The sequence below is a fragment of the Durio zibethinus genome, chromosome 28, assembly GCF_047325235.1.
Source record: "Durio zibethinus cultivar Kanyao isolate XHJ-2024 chromosome 28, ASM4732523v1, whole genome shotgun sequence".
Taxonomy (NCBI): domain Eukaryota; kingdom Viridiplantae; phylum Streptophyta; class Magnoliopsida; order Malvales; family Malvaceae; genus Durio; species Durio zibethinus.
Window position 1 is genome coordinate 7,282,867 of NC_143189.1, and position 9,426 is coordinate 7,292,292.

The window sequence follows — 9,426 nt, forward strand, 5'->3', positions numbered from 1 at the left end:
AGATTTTTTTTGGATTATTTAAGATGTTTTTTGTTAGAAAATGCCTTAAATAATATTGTTCAATTTTTTTAGGAGATTATTTAAGATATTTATATAGGGTATTATTTAATGTGTTTTTAGCCAGAAAACACCTTAAATAATAATAAAAAAATGAATAGAATTATTTAAGGTATTTTTATCAGAAAATGACTTAAATGATCTTTTAAAAAAATTAAACAAAATTATTTAAGGCATTTTTATGTGAAAACGTCATTAATTGTAATATAAAAAAAAAATTTTAGTAGTAAAAATCTACAATTGATTTGCAGTTGCTTTCAAACATGTTTTTTAAAATAGTAACGACTATTTTATAATTTTTTATTTAGGTCAAATTTAAAAATAACATAATTTTTTTCCCATAATTCTATAATATCACAGGAAGATGTGGATTTTTTATTCCAAAACTTTGATACTATTGAAAATTTATTACTTTTCCTCAACATGAGATTTTTTTAAATTACATATTGAAATCAAATACCAAACAATAAGATTCTAAGAAAAAATGCATGGATTGTTTTGAACCAAATGCCCCTTTAAAATCATCTTCAGCAATTTTTATTGAAACTTTCCCTTTTCTGTTTTTTATTTAGTAAAATTAAAGGGTAAAATTAAACCAAAAATTAAGGTAGGAATAAATTTTTTTCAATTGGGTCCGAAACTTCCCAATCCAGTTCAATTTGCGGTTGAAGTTCGTTTTCAATTTCAAAAAACTTTTCGGATAAAATTTAATTTTAAAAAAAATTTTCGAAATAAAATGAAGTTTCAATAATAGCATGTGTTGGAAAAGTACAAATGCAGAGGCAGAAATACTATCCTTTTATGCTAGCAAGTAACATAAGAAGACTCGAAAGTTCTATGTAAAACATGATCTAATGATTTTATTTTCTTTCGGCAACACACCCTTAGAAGAGTAGCAGAGCAGCCTTTAGCCATGGAAAATTTAACCAGCAAGAATGGTGCTTTTAGACTAAGATAAAACCAGCATGAAGTTCAGATAATTGTTTTTAATTGTTTTCTATTGATGGGAAACTGTCAAAGCATGCAGGACAAGATAAAGCTTTTAATTGCAGTTTTAGAAGCCAAAATGTTCTACTTGGAAAACAAACATGAAAATATCACCTACTTTCCCATATGTTTTACAACAACTCTTCTGTCAGTAATACTGAGGAGGCATTAAATTATTCTTCATCATCGTGCTCTAGCTTATGTGAGGTGTTCCCATTAACATCAGAAGCAAGCTTAGCTTCAAATGACTTGGAAGGCAACCTCTCATAAACTCTTGATCCTGCAGAAAGAAGCCTACACTGTCTGAAGGCAAGAATCTGGCTAAGTTGCTCATAATTCCACCTTTGCTGACAATAGACGGCAGCTGCAAGGAAAACTGCAGTGATGAGAATGGCAACATCCCCAAAATTAGAGTAGAAGCCCAAAGTTGGATTCACAAACTCATACTAATCTGCGAAGTAAGGGTTGGAAACTGGAGCTCTTATATAGTCATAGAGACGAGGGAGAAGTCTGACAACCGTAATCCCAAAAATATAGTTTCCTAAGAGATTTACAATCGATTTGCCAGATAAAATTACCAATGATTTGAGGGAGCAAGAAGAAATCCTGAACAAGGCCAATATTCTAGTTCAATTTCCCATTCCCGTAGCAATTGGGAGTGACCCCTTGAATCTATAAACCTATCTGTTCGAAGTGGTATCTGACTAGTTTTCACAGAATGAATGATCAGAACAACTATGTATCCAATGACATGCATGGTAAGGGTTGCAATAAGTACCCGCTTGTCACTTGGGACACGATGTGATTCAGGTTGGGTTCATGAAAGTAATCTGATCTGAGATTTCCACACCTTCTGAAAAAGCCTAAGAGTGAGAAGAAACATCATTAGAACAAGAAGCTTTACCATGTAATCAATTAAATTCAACCACTGACTTTTCTCAAGATCATAAGATCGCATTTCATAAGAATCAGAAGCCTCTCACTTGAAGAGAGCTTCGGCACCAGTAATAAGAGGAAGACCATACCCAATGGCTTGGACACCCAGCATGACAAGGGAAATAAAAGGAGATGAATCAGCATTCTGCTTGAGGTAAAACAGTTGACTTGAAATGCAAGCAATTGCTAATGAAAGAGTCAAAATACAGCGGATTCCATCAACACCCGGCGAGAGAGAATCTCTTCCCTCTGCTTTCTGTACATAATTGGAAGAGTTTGAAGCTTATTCATTCCAAAATATAGTGGGTCATCTTCATTTCTCTGGCCGGCTATTGAAATTCTCAGAGTTGGATTGACCAGCCACAGAGCTGTAGTGGGAGGGTACGAGTATGACACTATGACTTCTGTCAAGCAATCCAACCCGGATTCAAGATCCATGGTCTGAACTAAGATCTTCCACGAGGCCGGGACATCCCTGCAGCCAACAAGATCCATCCGTCCAAAATGTGGATCATAAAGACCCTCTGGAAAAAGAACAGAAAAATTGCTATCATCTTTTCTGATAGTTGTTAGTTGAGCTGATACATTCAAAAGGAGCTGTTTTTCAGTGTGCTTAGCTTTAATGTGATAAGGTGTGTCTTCTTCTCTGGTGGTTGGATTTCTTGAGTGCCAATAGCGCCCAAGCAATGGACCAAGTGTAAAAATATCCATCTGAATATCTACTCTTGGGGGATGAGAATTTGGAAACTGATCAGGAACTGCAGAGATTTGAAGGGTCAGATCTTCTGCAAGGATAGAAAGGTTGGATAGAAAGTCATCTGTGTCTTCCAGTTTAGGAAACTGCAGCAAGGATTTCTTGACTAGAGTTCCAAAACTGAACGGGTCATTTTTTTCTAGGATTACACCAGCTGATTGGAGTTTGAGTAACTATAATAGGGATGTGGTGCTCTGAAGTAATTCCACAACTTTGAGGGCCTCACTAACCTTTCAAATGATAAAGGGAAGTACACCTTATTACTTTCATCAATACTTGAAATGCTCCCACCAATTATGCTTCGTTGCTTTATGGAGAATGAGAGAGGAATATACAAAAAGATACGAGAGTTACAGCTACTCCCTTCTACATCTACTATGCCAAGACAACCAACCATGCAAAGCTGCCCACTAGAAGAATTCCATATTCCTTCAGTAGCTAGAGTCATGTTGCTAAGCCCGGAGCTCCGTCTCATTCTATACTGATCCTCTGATGCAGGAGCAGCCTGAAAAACTGCAGCAACTCTGGCCATACTAGCATTTTGATGCCCATTAGTTGGTTTGCACCTCACATCCTGCATGTAACGTATTGAAGCTTCCATTTGTGGTTTTAATCTCTTTATCTTTCACAAAAGGACCCAACTTACTACAGTAGTTATCCGTGCCATTGCATTTCCAGTTTGGCACAACGGTGGAAGTTCCACTATTAGTAACTTGCTCAAGAATTGCACAGAAGCTATTGCCTTTGTGACATTGATGCCAGCATTCATCAAGTTTTCTCAATATGGATAAGGATTACATGCCTTGGATACAATCTTCTCAGAGCCAAACTCATATTTTGTTGACCTGAGCATCTGGGCCAAAATGTTAACTTGATCAAAGTACTTCTCATTTGATTTTGGATTTAAACTTTTCAACTCCCCTCGTATCACCCTATTAGTCAATGAATGTGTCAATGGGTAATGAAGAACAAGAAATATCCGATCATCTTGCAAAAGAGGTGCTTGGTTGTAATTTAGATCAGAGCCTTTCAACCAATCCCGTGGATTCTTTGAGTCAGACGCCCTAGATGGCAACATTGCATTCCCCAACAAACACATCACTCTTTCCCCACCATTCTGTTTGGTTTCAGTGTAAATCCCTTCAAATGAAATTGCAAGCTGTGTATGACTAGACCATATCTGAAATCGAGGACTTCCCTCATACGGCCTCTCTGCAAATGAAGTATCTAGTGTTAACCCCAACATCGAAATGCCACTGACACTTACAGACTTGTTAGTCCGATAGTCGAGATCAACATCCGTGATCCAGAAAGAAGCTATAATCGAAGGAGCCTGTGATAAATTCTTAGGCATATTTCTATCATCAAACGGCATAATGGGAGCATCACCTACATCCTGCCGCCAATCCCCACACCCAAAATTCAGCTCTTCTTTTATATCAGCTATCCTATTATCTTCAGCTTTAAATTTAGAAGCAGATTATAAACTGGTTTACAATGTTTCTTTACCTCATCAATTCTTTCATACTTGAAATCCACTTCCACAGAATATCCTTTTTTGAACTCAAACTCCACTTCTGAGACATAATTTGTTAACCCTATGATAAACATCTCATACATTATACAAACAACAGCTAGACAAACACTCCTCATGCTTCCAAATTTTCAATATTCAATCACTTTTTTCAATATTTCTTAGCTACCCACTTCCTAGAAGATACCACTAAAAATCAACACCCAATTTCTCATAACACAAAACAAAAATTACAAAGACTGCAGCTTTGCTACATTGCCATATAAAGACTGCAGCACGACCATTAGAATCAGATTCAAGCTTATTGCTTGGTGGGTGCTTTTCCAAATTCAATGACTCAATTGAGTACAAGAAAGACAAACCTGAAATTTTTGGTTGTGCCGGTTTAAGTTCTTGCAAAGTTTCTGGGAACTTCAGTCAGTGAAAGTTTGGATCATGGAGAATGCTTAAAGTGAAAGACTTCGTAAGTGTTGTAGCGTTAACAGGTCAATGTCCGTTTGTTTGTCCCTCCATTTTTTTTTTTAAATTTTAATTTTAATTTTTTACTTTCTATTAATTTTAACCAAAGTTATGCTGGCGTGTGTACTTAATAATTAACTGAATAGATATTTCAAAAACAATATATTGTCTATAGATAGGGAAAAAAAAATCAATAACTAGTATGATCAAGAATTACATTTATTTAAATAATCAGTCAATAATTTAAAATATAATTAGATAAATTTAATAAAAATTAAATTAAATTCACATATAGTAAAATTATAATTTGCGATTTCAAAATTTTAGAAGCTCCTCTTTGCTATTAAATCAAAGCTTCATTGATTAAAAATAAATTTATTTGAGTGATTAATAATTAAAAAAATTCTTCCTATAAAAAAATTTTCTTTATAAGAATTTTTTTGATCATCTATCAAATTTTTATTGTCCCAATTCTTTCTAGATATTGATTTGAAATTTTAGATTTTAAATTTTCAGAAAACTAGACTTCAATTTTTCAATTAATTATTATTTTGTAAAAAGTGGTTAAATTTTTATTTTCTAAAAGTTGCTTGAGAAATTGGACAAAATATGTGTTGAACCTTATAAATATCCTTCTAATATATTATTTTGAATTTAGTATCCTTTTACTAACTTAATTAATGATTTAATATCATAAAAAATTTAAGGATTATACGACAAACAATTTGTCCAAAACCTGTCATTTATGCAAATAAAATTAAAAATAAAAATTTGCTTTATAGATGATTATAGAGCAACAAATAAGAAAGCTACATATCGTTTAACACTATTTTTATTTTCTTTTTTTTTAATTTTTATTAAAAAAAATAACGACAAAAACATGTTTGGTATTTGATAATGTTTTCTGTTTTCAAAAAATAAAAACAAAAATAAATTTTCAAAATTTTTAAAAGCAGGAATTTTTATGTTTCTTCTACCAATTTAGAAAATTAGGAAGAATTACACATAAAAACTCTCACTTCCAAATAAATTTTGAGAAATTCATGAATAGATAATTGGAGAAAGAATGACATATAAGGATAAATTGTAAAACAACTTAAATTTTGAGAAAAGTCCATATTTAACACAATATATAAGAATTTGCATTGCTATAATCAACTTACAAATAAATTTACTTTTTTTAAAATTAAAAATTATAAACAAAATTTTAAAAGGTTGTATCTAATCTTCATTTGAAAGATAGGCATGGTTCATTGAAAAGGATGTACCAAACCTTCATTTGAAAAATGGTGTTAAATCTACTATGATGAGTGATATGCAAAAGATAAAATTTTTTTTTGTAACATTTATATTCATTATTAATATATTTAAAATAAATTATTATTGATTTATTTTTTGTTTTTTGGATTTTTAAATTACATCATTTAATTCATTCTATTGAAACTTTGTTACTAAAAATTGAATATAGATATTGTGCTAGACATTACTTATTAATTGGAAGAAACGTAATAATAGAGACAGTGACTTAGAAACGCAATTCTAGATGTGTTCCAAAGCCAGAACAGAGGTTGACATTAGGAAAAGAGTCAAGGAGCTTGGAGAATTTAAAAGGACAGCTCTTATTGATTTGTTGAAAGTAAATCCCAAGTATAAGTCTAAAGCTTTCTTAATACCAGATCATTGTGTGATGTAATTGACAATAGCATAGTAGAGGCATTTAATGCTGCCATCATACAAGCATTATTTCTATGCTTGAAAAAATTAGGCATTATGTCATTCAAAGGATTGCACATAACAAGGCTAGATGTTCTAAATGGACAAAGGAAAGTTGTCCTAAAATATGTGAGAAAATATAAGAGAATAAAGAAAAAAAATGCTTTTGGTCATGTAAAATGGAATGTATAGACACTTAATTTTATCTGGGTAAAATTTGGTCAATTGTGAAGCTTTTAAAATTCAACCTAGTACAAATCCAATATTTCTTCTATTTTGATAAGTTTTAAAAATCAAAATTTGGACCAATTTGACTCAAATGCCCAAGTTCAAATATGGTCAAAAAAGTCAAACTTGATAAAAAATAGTTCAAATGGATGAAAATCGGGTCAACTTTCACAATTCGCAACCAAATTGGGATCAATAAGGTTTTCAATTGAAATGTGTGATTTTTAAGATATTAAAAAGTTTGATCGCACTTTGAAAAGTGTAAAATTACCTAAATGCCTATATAGATATTTTTGTAATTTGACATTTTCGAAATTAGATTTTGGTGAAAACTTTTAGATCATACTTGAATATTTTTTAATAATTTTTTATTTATTAAAAACTCAGATTACTTTTCAAGGTCAGAATTTTTTGAAAAACTCTAGATCCTGATTTGATATTATTTGATGATTTTGGAAATTTTAAAACTGTGATTGTACTTTAGAGGATGTGAAATTACCAAACTACTCCTTAAAGGTAATTTTGTAATTTGACTTTCTTGAGATCGATTTTTTGCAGAACATTTCAAAAATGTTTTTATAATATTTAATAATTTTTGATGCATTGAAAACCTTGGCAGTACCTCGAGAGGTCTGAAATTGCCAAAATACCCCTTGAGGGTAATTTCATAAGTTAAAAAGGTAATTTCGTAATTTGACCTTTTCAATGTTGGATTTTCATGAAAATTTTTGGATCTTAATTCTATATTATTTTATGATTTGTGGTGCTTTAAAATTGCAATGAACAAGGAAATAATGTTTCTAAGAAAAAGACCCAAAAACCAAAAACTTTATAATAAGTGGTAAAATGGTCTTTTCATTTGATCCTAATGACATTAAAAATCTAATCTTTGGTAGTGTTCATTCTAGATCATAAGATCACCTTGGGGAGCTTAATCTAACGATAAAAAATGGCTTATTGCAAAGAAAACAAGGGAGAAATATGGGTCATTGGATGGAATTTCAATCCAAGGGCTAAAACTCAATTGTGGAGGATATTTTTATATTATTTTTAGGGAAGAGATAGATTGTTTTTGCAAAAAAAAGGTTGGACTGTAGTCGAAAAAAAAAAAGATAAAAAAAGAAAAAAAAAAGAAAAAAAAATTTTTTTGCTAACTTGAAGGTATAATCTCTTTAGTTTTTATCTTGCATTTTTGGCATTCTCATCACATTTTACATAATATTTTCATATTGATTTTTCCATTTTCTTTAGTTTCTTGAAAGTTTGTAGTTAATTTTTTTTTTTACTCAAAACTTGAATCAAACTTCATTCAACTAGTTTATAGCTTGGATTGAAGTTAGAAAACCAAGCAACAAAAACTTAAGACCACCATTAACACTATCTGAAGGTTCGACTAACCTACCTTTCACCATGGCTAAACCTTTTTTTGGCTTTTTTTGTTGTTTGTCTTACTTCCAAAGGTTGTTTATGAAGTTTAAATGATGAGTTTATTTGTGTTTTATGTGAATTTTGATTATATAATGATATATATTGGTGTTTGGTTCATGTTCTAGTTGTTCATGGCTTGTTTGCACTTTTTTTTTCTAGTTTACTTCATGTTTGGTCAAATTCTTCTTATGATCTATACCATTATTTGATGATTTGGTAAGTAAGAGAAGTATGATTTAGCTTGATGAATGATTGTATGATTATGGAATGGCCATGGAGGCATTCGATCAAGTCATCCCCATGCTTGGTCGAATCCTCTTTCTTCACTTTTGGCTAAATGTTGTTTGATTTATGCATAATGACTTGTGTTTTGCTATGCTTGTCAAGTTTATTATATATTTGGTTTAATTTTCAATGAAAAAAAATGTAGTTTAGTAAGTTGTTCGGTGATGTTTTGATGTTTGTTTGGTTAACTTTTAATGAAGAACAATTGTGGCACATCCTTTCAAATTTTGAAAATTTTTTTATGTTTGATAATTTTTTAACTTGTTTTCACATACACATCTTGTTTGTAATTTAGTTTTGTAAATGCATAGGTTTATAATTAGTTTGTTCTCTTGTCATGTATTTGTCATGCATGCATATTTACATTTTTATTATTGACATTGTTATGATTTGTTTATGTCATATGTATAATTCCATGAAACCCTAAATCCTAAACCCCAAACCTTAAACTCTAAAACCTAAGCTTTAAACTCTAAAATCTAAACCCTAAGCCCTAAAAACCTAAACCTTAAAAGTTACCCCAAACCTTAAATTAACCCTTGACCCCATGTATTCATTTACATTTTCATTTGTATTTTGTTGTACATACTTAAATCATCATGCATTCATATTATATCATTCATTCATTTGTTCATTTTTATTATATTCATGCACACCATGCATATGTTTTCAAAAAATTATATTTTTAAATAAGATAACATTTCAATTAAACATAGCCATCAATATCTAGCCTAACTTTAAGATGACTCTCAATGGTTATTATTTACATGAGGTGTTATCTTGGTCTTTGTGGGGCAATTAAAAACCTTTAAATTAGAAATATTTTTGAAGCTCTACCTAAATATATGAGAGTGAAAAAAATATCTTACTATTTAAAGCATTTTCACTTCAATCCAAAAATAAAATATTTTGTTTTCAAAAGATTGATTTGCTTTCAAAAAGATAAAAGAAAATTCAAGTTTTTGGAATTAGAAAGGGAATTAATTTCTAAACACTATAATAATATCATTCTTACCAAAATTCAAAGATAGCATACAATCAATTG

At 30.9% G+C, this 9,426-nt stretch overlaps 1 pseudogene; it reads right to left on the reverse strand.

The window, feature by feature from the left end:
* Positions 1 to 715: 715 nt before the first annotated feature.
* On the reverse strand, positions 716 to 4,941 carry LOC149510698 (uncharacterized; annotated as a pseudogene).
* Between the last annotated feature and the right edge of the window lie 4,485 nt (positions 4,942 to 9,426).